The sequence below is a fragment of the Prinia subflava genome, chromosome 23, assembly GCF_021018805.1.
Source record: "Prinia subflava isolate CZ2003 ecotype Zambia chromosome 23, Cam_Psub_1.2, whole genome shotgun sequence".
In the NCBI taxonomy this organism is placed as follows: Eukaryota; Metazoa; Chordata; class Aves; order Passeriformes; family Cisticolidae; genus Prinia; species Prinia subflava.
In genome coordinates, this window is record NC_086269.1 from 1,847,270 (window position 1) to 1,855,509 (window position 8,240).

An 8,240-nucleotide genomic window follows, 5' to 3' on the forward strand; every position below is an offset into this window, starting at 1 on the left:
GAATCGTAAGATAAATTCAAAGTTCAAATATTGTGCTTTCCTCCCCACTCTGAATCAGAACATAAAGGAATTTCCTCATGGTTTTTATAGGAGAGGGGGAAAATCGCACCCACTGTGAGCAAAAGAGGCGCTGGAATCATAAAATAAATTCAAATATTCAAATATTTTGCTTTTCCCCCCACTCAAATATTGTGCTTTCCCCCCACCCCACCACTCCGAATAAGAGCATAAAGGAATTTCCTCGTGGTTTTTATAGGAGAGGGGGAAAATCACACCAGCTGTGAATGGGAGAGGCATCGGAATCGTAAAATAAATTCAAATATTCAAATATTGTGCTTTCCCCCCACTCTGAATCAGAACATAAAGGAATTTCCTCGTGTTTTTTATAGGAGAAAGGGAAAATCACACTCGCTGTGAGCAAAAGAGGCGGCGGAGTCGTAAAATAAATTCAAATATTCAAATATTTTGCTTTCCCCCTACTCAAATATTCAAATATTGCGCTTTTCCCCCCACTCCGAATCAGAACATAAAGGAATTTCCTCGTGGTTTTCATAGGAGAGGGGGAAAATCGCACCCGCTGTGCATGAAAGAGGCACCAGAATCGTAAAATAAATTCAAATATTCAAATATTGCGCTTTCCCCCACTCAAATATTCAAATATTGCGCTTTTCCCCCCACTCTGAATCAGAACATAAAGGAATTTCCTCATGGTTTTTATAGGAGAGGGGGAAAATCGCACCCGCTGTGAGCAAAAGAGGCGGCTGAGTCGTAAAATAAATTCAAATATTCAAATATTTTGCTTTTCCCCCACTCAAATATTCAAATATTGTGCTTTTCCCCCACTCTGAATCAGAACATAAAGGAATTTCCTCATGGTTTTCATAGGAGAGGGGGAAAATCACACCAGCTGTGAATGGGAGAGGCGTCGGAATTGTAAAATAAATTCAAAAATTCAAATATTGCACTTTCCCCCCACTCCGAATCAGAACATAAAGGAATTTCCTCATGGTTTTCATAGGAGAGGGGGAAAATCGCACCCGCTGTGCATGAAAGAGGCACCAGAATCGTAAAATAAATTCAAATATTCAAATATTTTGCTTTTCCCCCACTCAAATATTCAAATATTGCGCTTTCCCCCCACTCTGAATCAGAACATAAATTAATTTCCTCGTGGTTTTTATAGGAGAGGGGGGAAAATCCAGGGATGGCAGCGAGCAGGGCACGCTCCAAGTGCCCCCAAATCCTCCTCCCTGCCTGGAGCTGATAAGGAGAGGCAGAGATAAGGCAGGATCCCAACCCTGAGGCCGGGGAGATGAGGGGGTCCCCCAACAGGACCCCCCTGTCCCAGTGCTCCCAGTTGTGCTGTGGCTCAGCACTGGTGCGGCTGGGCCTGCCTCGCTATGATAGCGCAATTAGCGGCGCAATTAACGGTTAATCAGGGGGATTGGGAGGGATTAAGCGCTTGAGCAGCGCTGCTGCTGCTAATGGGAATTTATGAAAACGCCGCTCCCCCCTCGGATGCTCTGCTGGGTTTGCCCCGGAAGGAAAATGCCCCAATTTGGCCTTTTTTGGGCACATTTTTGGCACTTTTCTGAGGGGGTGGCTCTGCCCGTGGGGTGCAGCCGGAATTTGGGGGGATCCAGAGCATCCCAGAGAGGGTCTGTGGGACAGGGCACCCACGGGAGCCAGGGGAGAGGGAGGGGACAGTGAGGGGACAGTGAGGGGACAAGGATGGGACAGGTGGGGACAGGAATGTCACAGTGATGGGACAGGGATGGGACAGGGATGGACTGGGACAGGGACAGGAGAGGGATGGGATAGGGAGAGGACAGGGATGAGACAGTGAAGGGACAGAGATGGGACAGGAATGTCACAGTGATGGGAGAGAGATGGGATAGGGATGGGACAATGAAGGGACAGGGAGGGGACAGAGAGGGGACAGGGATGGACAGGGAGGGGACAAGAATGGGACAGGGAGGGGAAAGGAATGGGACAGGAATGGTACAGGAAGGGGACAGTGAGGAGACAGGGATGGGACAGGGATGAGATAATGATGGGAGAGAGATGGGACAGAGATGGGACAGGGATGTCACAGTGATGGGACAGGGATGGGACAGGAATGGGACAGAGATGGGAAAGGGCTGAGACAGAGATGGGAAAAGGATGGGACAATTATGGGACAGGGATGGGACAGGGAGGGGACAGGGATAGGACACGGATGGGACAGGGATGGGAAAGGGCTGAGACAGAGATGGGAAAGGGATGGGACAATTATGGGACAGGGATGGGACAGGGAGGGGACAGGGATAGGACAAGGATGGGACAGGGATAGGACACAGATGGGAAAAGGATGGGACCATGGTGGGACAGAGATGGGACTGGGATCTCACAAGGATGGGACAGGAATGTCACAGAGATGGGACAGGGATGGACAGGGAAAGGGATGGGTCAGGGCTGAGACAGAGATAGGAAAGGGATGGGACAATTATGGGACAGGGATGTCACAGCGATGGGACAGGGATGGGACAGGGATGTCACAGGGATGGGACAGCTCTCGCTGCCCCTGCTCTTCCCAGGGCCTTTGGGAGTCCCTGCTCGGGCAGGGTGTGCAGGGGAGGGTGTGAGGGAGATTTAGCAAATCCCAGGAGCACTTTGGGCTCTCCTCACATTTTAATTGGCACAGGACACAAACCTGGCTCTGGGTATGACCAAAAGGAGCAGCAAAACCCCCAACTCTGCCTCCTCCTCATCCCCAGGCACACCCAGACCATTTCCCTGGTTCTGTTGCTGATGGATCTACTGGATCAGGACTGGATCCTCAGAGATCCCCTCAAGATCCCTCTGCATCCACATTTGCTCCAGCACGGGCTTGGCCCATTAACAACCAACCTAAAAGCTTTTCTACCCAACAATTCCACTCACAAACCCCAGCTCCAGGTGATGTTCCATGCTGGAATGCAAGGAAAAAAACAACTCCAAAGTGCTGAATTTAAATTCCTGTGCCTGTTCCCGAGAGCAGAATCGAGGCTCCTGTTCACAGACCTTGTCAGATTTAGCAGCTAAAAAAAGCCACGGCTCCGGGAGTGGGAAGTGCTGGGAGCAACAGGAGAGGGGGAAAAGCTGGGGGTGCTTTGAGGATAAATCCCCTCAGAATAAGGAATTTCAGCTCCTGAGTGACCAGCAAATTAACGCTGCCAAGATAATTAAATAGAAATTAATGCATTAAAATCAAAATGGAGAAAGAGCAGAAATAAATGGAATGCTGGGAATGTTTCCCTGCTTCCCAAAAAAAAGGGCACATTTTGATTTCTTCGGAGGTTTCGGTGTTTACTGTCGGCTTCAGCAGCCGCTCCTTTTAAATGGAGCGATTCAAGGCAAAATCACCACAAAAAACTGGTCTGAGGCAGTGCCCTGCCCTGCTCCAGCTGGGAAAATTCGGGTTGTTTTAAAGGAAATGGCTGAGGAATTCAGGGATCAGGGAAGAAAGAGAGGGAGAGGGTTCATGGAGAGGGTTCAGTAATAAAAACACTGAAAGTCTGCCCAAAGGATGAATTAAATTCATAAACCCCAGAGCACAGCGAGACAGGAGCGGTTTGAGTCAGATCAACACATCCTGGAGGGAGGTTTGGGCCTCAGGTTTGAGATCTGGAGCTGTTGGGATTTTCCCAAGGCCAGGAATAAACCCCGTGCCTCAGGGAGAGCCAGGAGGGAAGGGAAGGTTTGGGAAGGTCTGGGAAGGGAAGGGAAGGTTTGGGAAGGTCTGGGAAGGGACGGGAAGGTTTGGGAAGGTTTGGGAAGGGAAGGTTTGGGAAGGTTTGGGAAGGTTTGGGAAGGAAAGGAAAGGAAAGGAAAGGAAAGGAAAGGAAAGGAAAGGAAAGGAAAGGAAAGGAAAGGAAAGGAAAGGAAAGGAAAGGAAAGGAAAGGAAAGGAAAGGAAAGGAAAGGAAAGGAAAGGAAAGGAAAGGAAAGGAAAGGAAAGGAAAGGAAAGGAAAGGAAAGGAAAGGAAAGGAAAGGAAAGGAAAGGAAAGGAAAGGAAAGGAAAGGAAAGGAAAGGAAAGGAAAGGAAAGGAAAGGAAAGGAAAGGAAAGGAAAGGAAAGGAAAGGAAAGGAAAGGAAAGGAAAGGAGGCCTGAGGTTGGGATGAGCTGCGTGAAGGGAGGGAGGGAGGAGGAGGGTGAGATGAGAGGTGGCAGCAGCAGGGATGAGCCCCAGCCCTTTGCCCTCTGCGCCGCTCCGAGGCTCCAAAATAATCCCCCCGCATCTTCTCTTCCAGCCAGAACAGAGATGGCAGCCAGAGATGGGAGCGATGAGCAAACAAGCGGCAGAAGAGCAGCGCTGGCTGCGGGCAGAACAACCGGGAGAAAGCGCTTGGAAAGAGCCCTGGGCTGGGGGAGGGAGCGAGGGGAGAGGGCAGGAAGATGCCGGGGCCGATTGCAGAGCGACTCTGCGGAGTTAATCGTTCACCAGATCGCGATCGCAGCCACCAGCGGCCGCTCCCTGCCGCCAGGGCTCCCTGGACAAACAGCGGGGTCGGGGGAGGGCAGGGCCGGGGGGCAGAGCTGAGCCCGGGCAAGGTTCACCGCCGGCCCCTCTCAAACACAGCTCTCCTGTCTGCAGGGCAAACCCAGCCCAGCTGAGCTGAGCCTGGGGGGTGTCAGCACAGGAATTACACAGAGCAGAGCTGGCTCCAGGCCCCGGAGCTCCTCTGAGCCCAGCCAAGCCCTCCTGTCCTGCCTGAAGGAGCTGCCTCAGTTTCCCTGGGGATGGAAGGAGGATCTGGGAGGCTCCGACTGAGCATGAGCCCTTTTGGAAACTCTGACTCTTCTTGGACATGAGTCCAAACTCCCAAATCCCAGCTCCTCTGGAGATTGTCAGCCCTCCTGGCCCAAACCTCAGCTCTGTGGAAGCCAGAGGAGTGTCCCAGCATTTACAGGGACTGACCGGACACTCCTTTCTCTCCAGAAGGCCGGGACGAGGGGATGCAGTAGATGCAGCAGAAACTGCAGTGTGGGGATTTTAATGCACGTGGAGCCCCGGGGTTCTGCCTGACCAGGGACAGGGAGAACAGAGGGATCCTCACTGGCCTGGGAGATCCAAACTCTCCCTGCAGCACCCTGAGCCCCTCTGCCTCTGTGTTCCACCCCTCCAAAACTGCTCCCACCTGCCTGCTCTGGGCCCGGTGCCAGCCAGGGAGGGCAAAATCTGCCCCTGGCAGCACCCTCTGTACCCCAGCCTGTCCCCAAGGGACAAGTGACACTGGTGAGGGATGCAGCAGCTCAGGATTCCAAGCAGCTCCTTTGGAAACCAATAAAAAGCAGCCAGCAGCACTTCAGCCACCTGTGACCACGAGTGTGTGACACCAGCACTGCCCTCTGTCACCGTGCCACCAGCACAGCCCCTGAGGGGCCCACAAAGAGTCAAAGGGGCGTGGGGAGGAGGATTGCAGAGCTGCCCACCCCTGCCAGCACCCCAAAGCTCTGCAGAGCTCGGGGAGCAAAGCCTGAGAGCAAAGCGAGGTCAGGAGTTACCAGATGGGGGAACTCAGGCGTGGGGACACGGTGGTGACACGGCCAAGGCCAGGCAGGATCCATGGCAAGGCCACGGGCAGGGGGAGATCTCCAGAGCCTGGATTAGCTGCAATTTTTTTCTCTCTCCATCCCAGCAGGATGAGAGAGGAGGAACTCCCAGGACTGCTGGCGAGGTTGTTCCACTATTCATTTATTTACTGCTCCCTTTTGGACGCGGTGCTGATATTTTCCAGCGTGAGTGAGTGAGCGAGCCTGGGAACTTGGGAACAGATCTGCAAGCCCTGCCTGGAGCACGGACACCCAAAACTCGCTCAGAAATCTTCTGGCGTGACAGAGAGCCTGAAAACCGGCAAAGTCTGAGCTGGGTGCCTCCCACACCGAGGAATTCCACGGATGGGGTGAGCCAGGCGCCCTCCTGCTCCTGCCTCTTCCTTCTGGGACTCGTGGACATCCCCTCCCACCTTTTTCCAGGGAGGAAAGGATGCTCCACAGCACAAACGCGCCGAGATCTCTGTGTGTGCCTGCTGGCACGATGTCCATTCCCTAATTCCCGCAGGGAATCTCCTCAGGATCACGAGAACTGCTTCCCACCGCCTCCCCCCAGGCGCTGTCACAGGCCAGGCTGGCAGACCGGGCTCTGCTGGCACTCGCCACATCTCAGCCCCTTGCCCGGGTATATCCCACACCCCAAACCTGCCCCGCGCCGCCCAGGAGGGAGTTAATTAATTAATTAATTAATTAATTAATTAATTAACGCTGCCTCCTCGCGGGGCCCCGCCTGACGCCTCCTGCCCCTGCACAAAGCTCATCCAGAGGTTCCAACTTTTCCTCCTGCTGCTTGTTCAGAGCTTTTCCCCCCTCAGGCTCCCTCTGCGAGCCCGGCTCACGTCCCTGCTGCACGGCACAAAACGCGGCTCCGGCAGCCCCGGGCCTGACCCCGATTCTCTCTCTCCTCCTCCCGGAGCTGATGGCACCATTGTGCCAACGCGCTCAGCCCGGGTTGTTTTCAGGGCGAGATGAGGCTGTGGAAGCTTTTCAGGCCGGCCTGGCACGGAGGGCAGCTCTCAAGGGGCTGTCTGGGGACAAGGAGGGGGGCACAGCCCCGGGAACTTGTCACAGCAACAGGCAGCGCTGGGGAGATGCGGCTGATGGTGACAGGCACCAAAAACTGCAGCGCCGGGGGAACGCCGAGCTGCCAGCCCGGGGCAGGGCTCCCCCCCGGGCCAGACCCTGCGTGTCATCCCCGGGGGCACTTCCACACCTCAAGGGTCCCCCCCGGCCCCTCACAGCGGGACCCACGCCAGGGGTGCCCTTCAAAAATCCAGAACTGGGCTTGACCCGAGCTCCCCAAAACAGGTTTAGGGCCAAACACGCGCAGGAATCTCCCGCACCGGGGAACGCCGAGGTGCAAATCCGAGCTGAACCCTCCCTCCCCGCACCTCCACCCTCAGCTCTGCCCTCCCCTCGCTCTCCGCGCCCCGCCAGTCCCGAAGGCAGCAGCCGTGGCCCCCGGAGGGGCTCGGGGGGCGGGCAGGGCCCCCGGCGCTCGGCGGGGTCGCCCCGGCACTCACCGGCAGCCGAGCAGGTCGCGCTCCCTCCTCCGCGTCCCTTCCTCCTTCCTGCGGGGCAGAACGGGGGCGGCGCTGCGGGGCCGGAGCGGAGCGGGGCCGGGAGCGGAGCGAGACCGGAGCGGGGCCGGGAGCGGAGCGGGGCCGGAGCGGGGCCGAGAGCGGAGCAGGGCCGGGGCCGGTGCCGGGAGCGGGGCCGGGAGCGGAGCGGGGCCGGTGCCGGAGCGGGGCCGGTGCCGGAGCGGGGCCGGGAGCGGAGCGGGAGAGCTGGAGAAGTGCCGGTGCCGATGCAGGATTGGAGCGGTGCCGGTGCCGTGGGGTCGGAGCGGTTCCGATGCTGAGCAGGGGGGAGTGGGAGCGGTGCCGGTGCCGGTACCGGTACCGGAGCAGAGGAAGTCGGAGGGGTGCCGGTGCTTTGGGGATTGGAGCGGAGTCGGTACCGGAGCCGGGGGAATCTGAGCGGAATCGGTGCCGGTACCGGAGCAGGGAGAGTCTGAGCGAAGTCGGTACCGGAGCAGGGGGTTTGGAGCTGAGCCGGTGCCGGTACCGGAGCAGGGCGAGTCGCAGCGGTGCCGGTGCTGGTGTCGGTGCCGGTGCCGGTACCGGGGCAGCCTGAGCGCAGCCGGGGCCGAGCGGGACCCGGCGCGGTGCGGGAGCGCTGCCGGCGCTCGGCTCCGTGCGGCGCTGGCTCCTCCCCGCCGCAGCCCCGGGATGAGGAACCCGCTCGGCCCCGCTGCCCCGGGCGGGAGCACGGAGAGCACAAACACAAACACAAACACGCACAGAGCGATCGCGGCCTCACACGAGCAGGGGCAGCTCCCTCCTGCGGCTCCTCCTGCTCCTCCCGGAGCCTCCCGGAGGATGCGGGAGAGCCGGGGCAGCCCCGCGTACCGGGACCGGCAGCGCCGGGGCTTTCACCCTCTCGGGATTGTGGATTTGGATTTAGCAGCGGCTCCACCGCCCATGGCAGCTCCTCGTTGCTTTATATTTAGTCAAACGTTCCGGGTTCGCCAAAAATAGAGCAGCCGTGGAAATAAATCAGGCTGACTGGGGGTGCCAACGTCGTCTGCCTGAAAGTAATTAATTTCTTATATCCTGGGCTATGTTAATCCCCGCCTGCCCTCCACACACCGCCCTGTCTGTCA

At 57.0% G+C, this 8,240-nt stretch overlaps 1 protein-coding gene across 1 annotated transcript in view; it reads right to left on the reverse strand.

Moving 5' to 3' along the window:
• The window catches only part of CDK18 (cyclin dependent kinase 18), a 28,093-nt gene extending 20,853 nt beyond the window's left edge, over window positions 1-7,240 (reverse strand). Inside the window, exon 1 of the mRNA XM_063418116.1 lies at window positions 7,099-7,240. The gene's annotated coding sequence lies outside the window, so the exon portion shown is untranslated. The remainder of the gene's footprint in view (window positions 1-7,098) is intronic.
• Window positions 7,241-8,240: the final 1,000 nt, after the last annotated feature.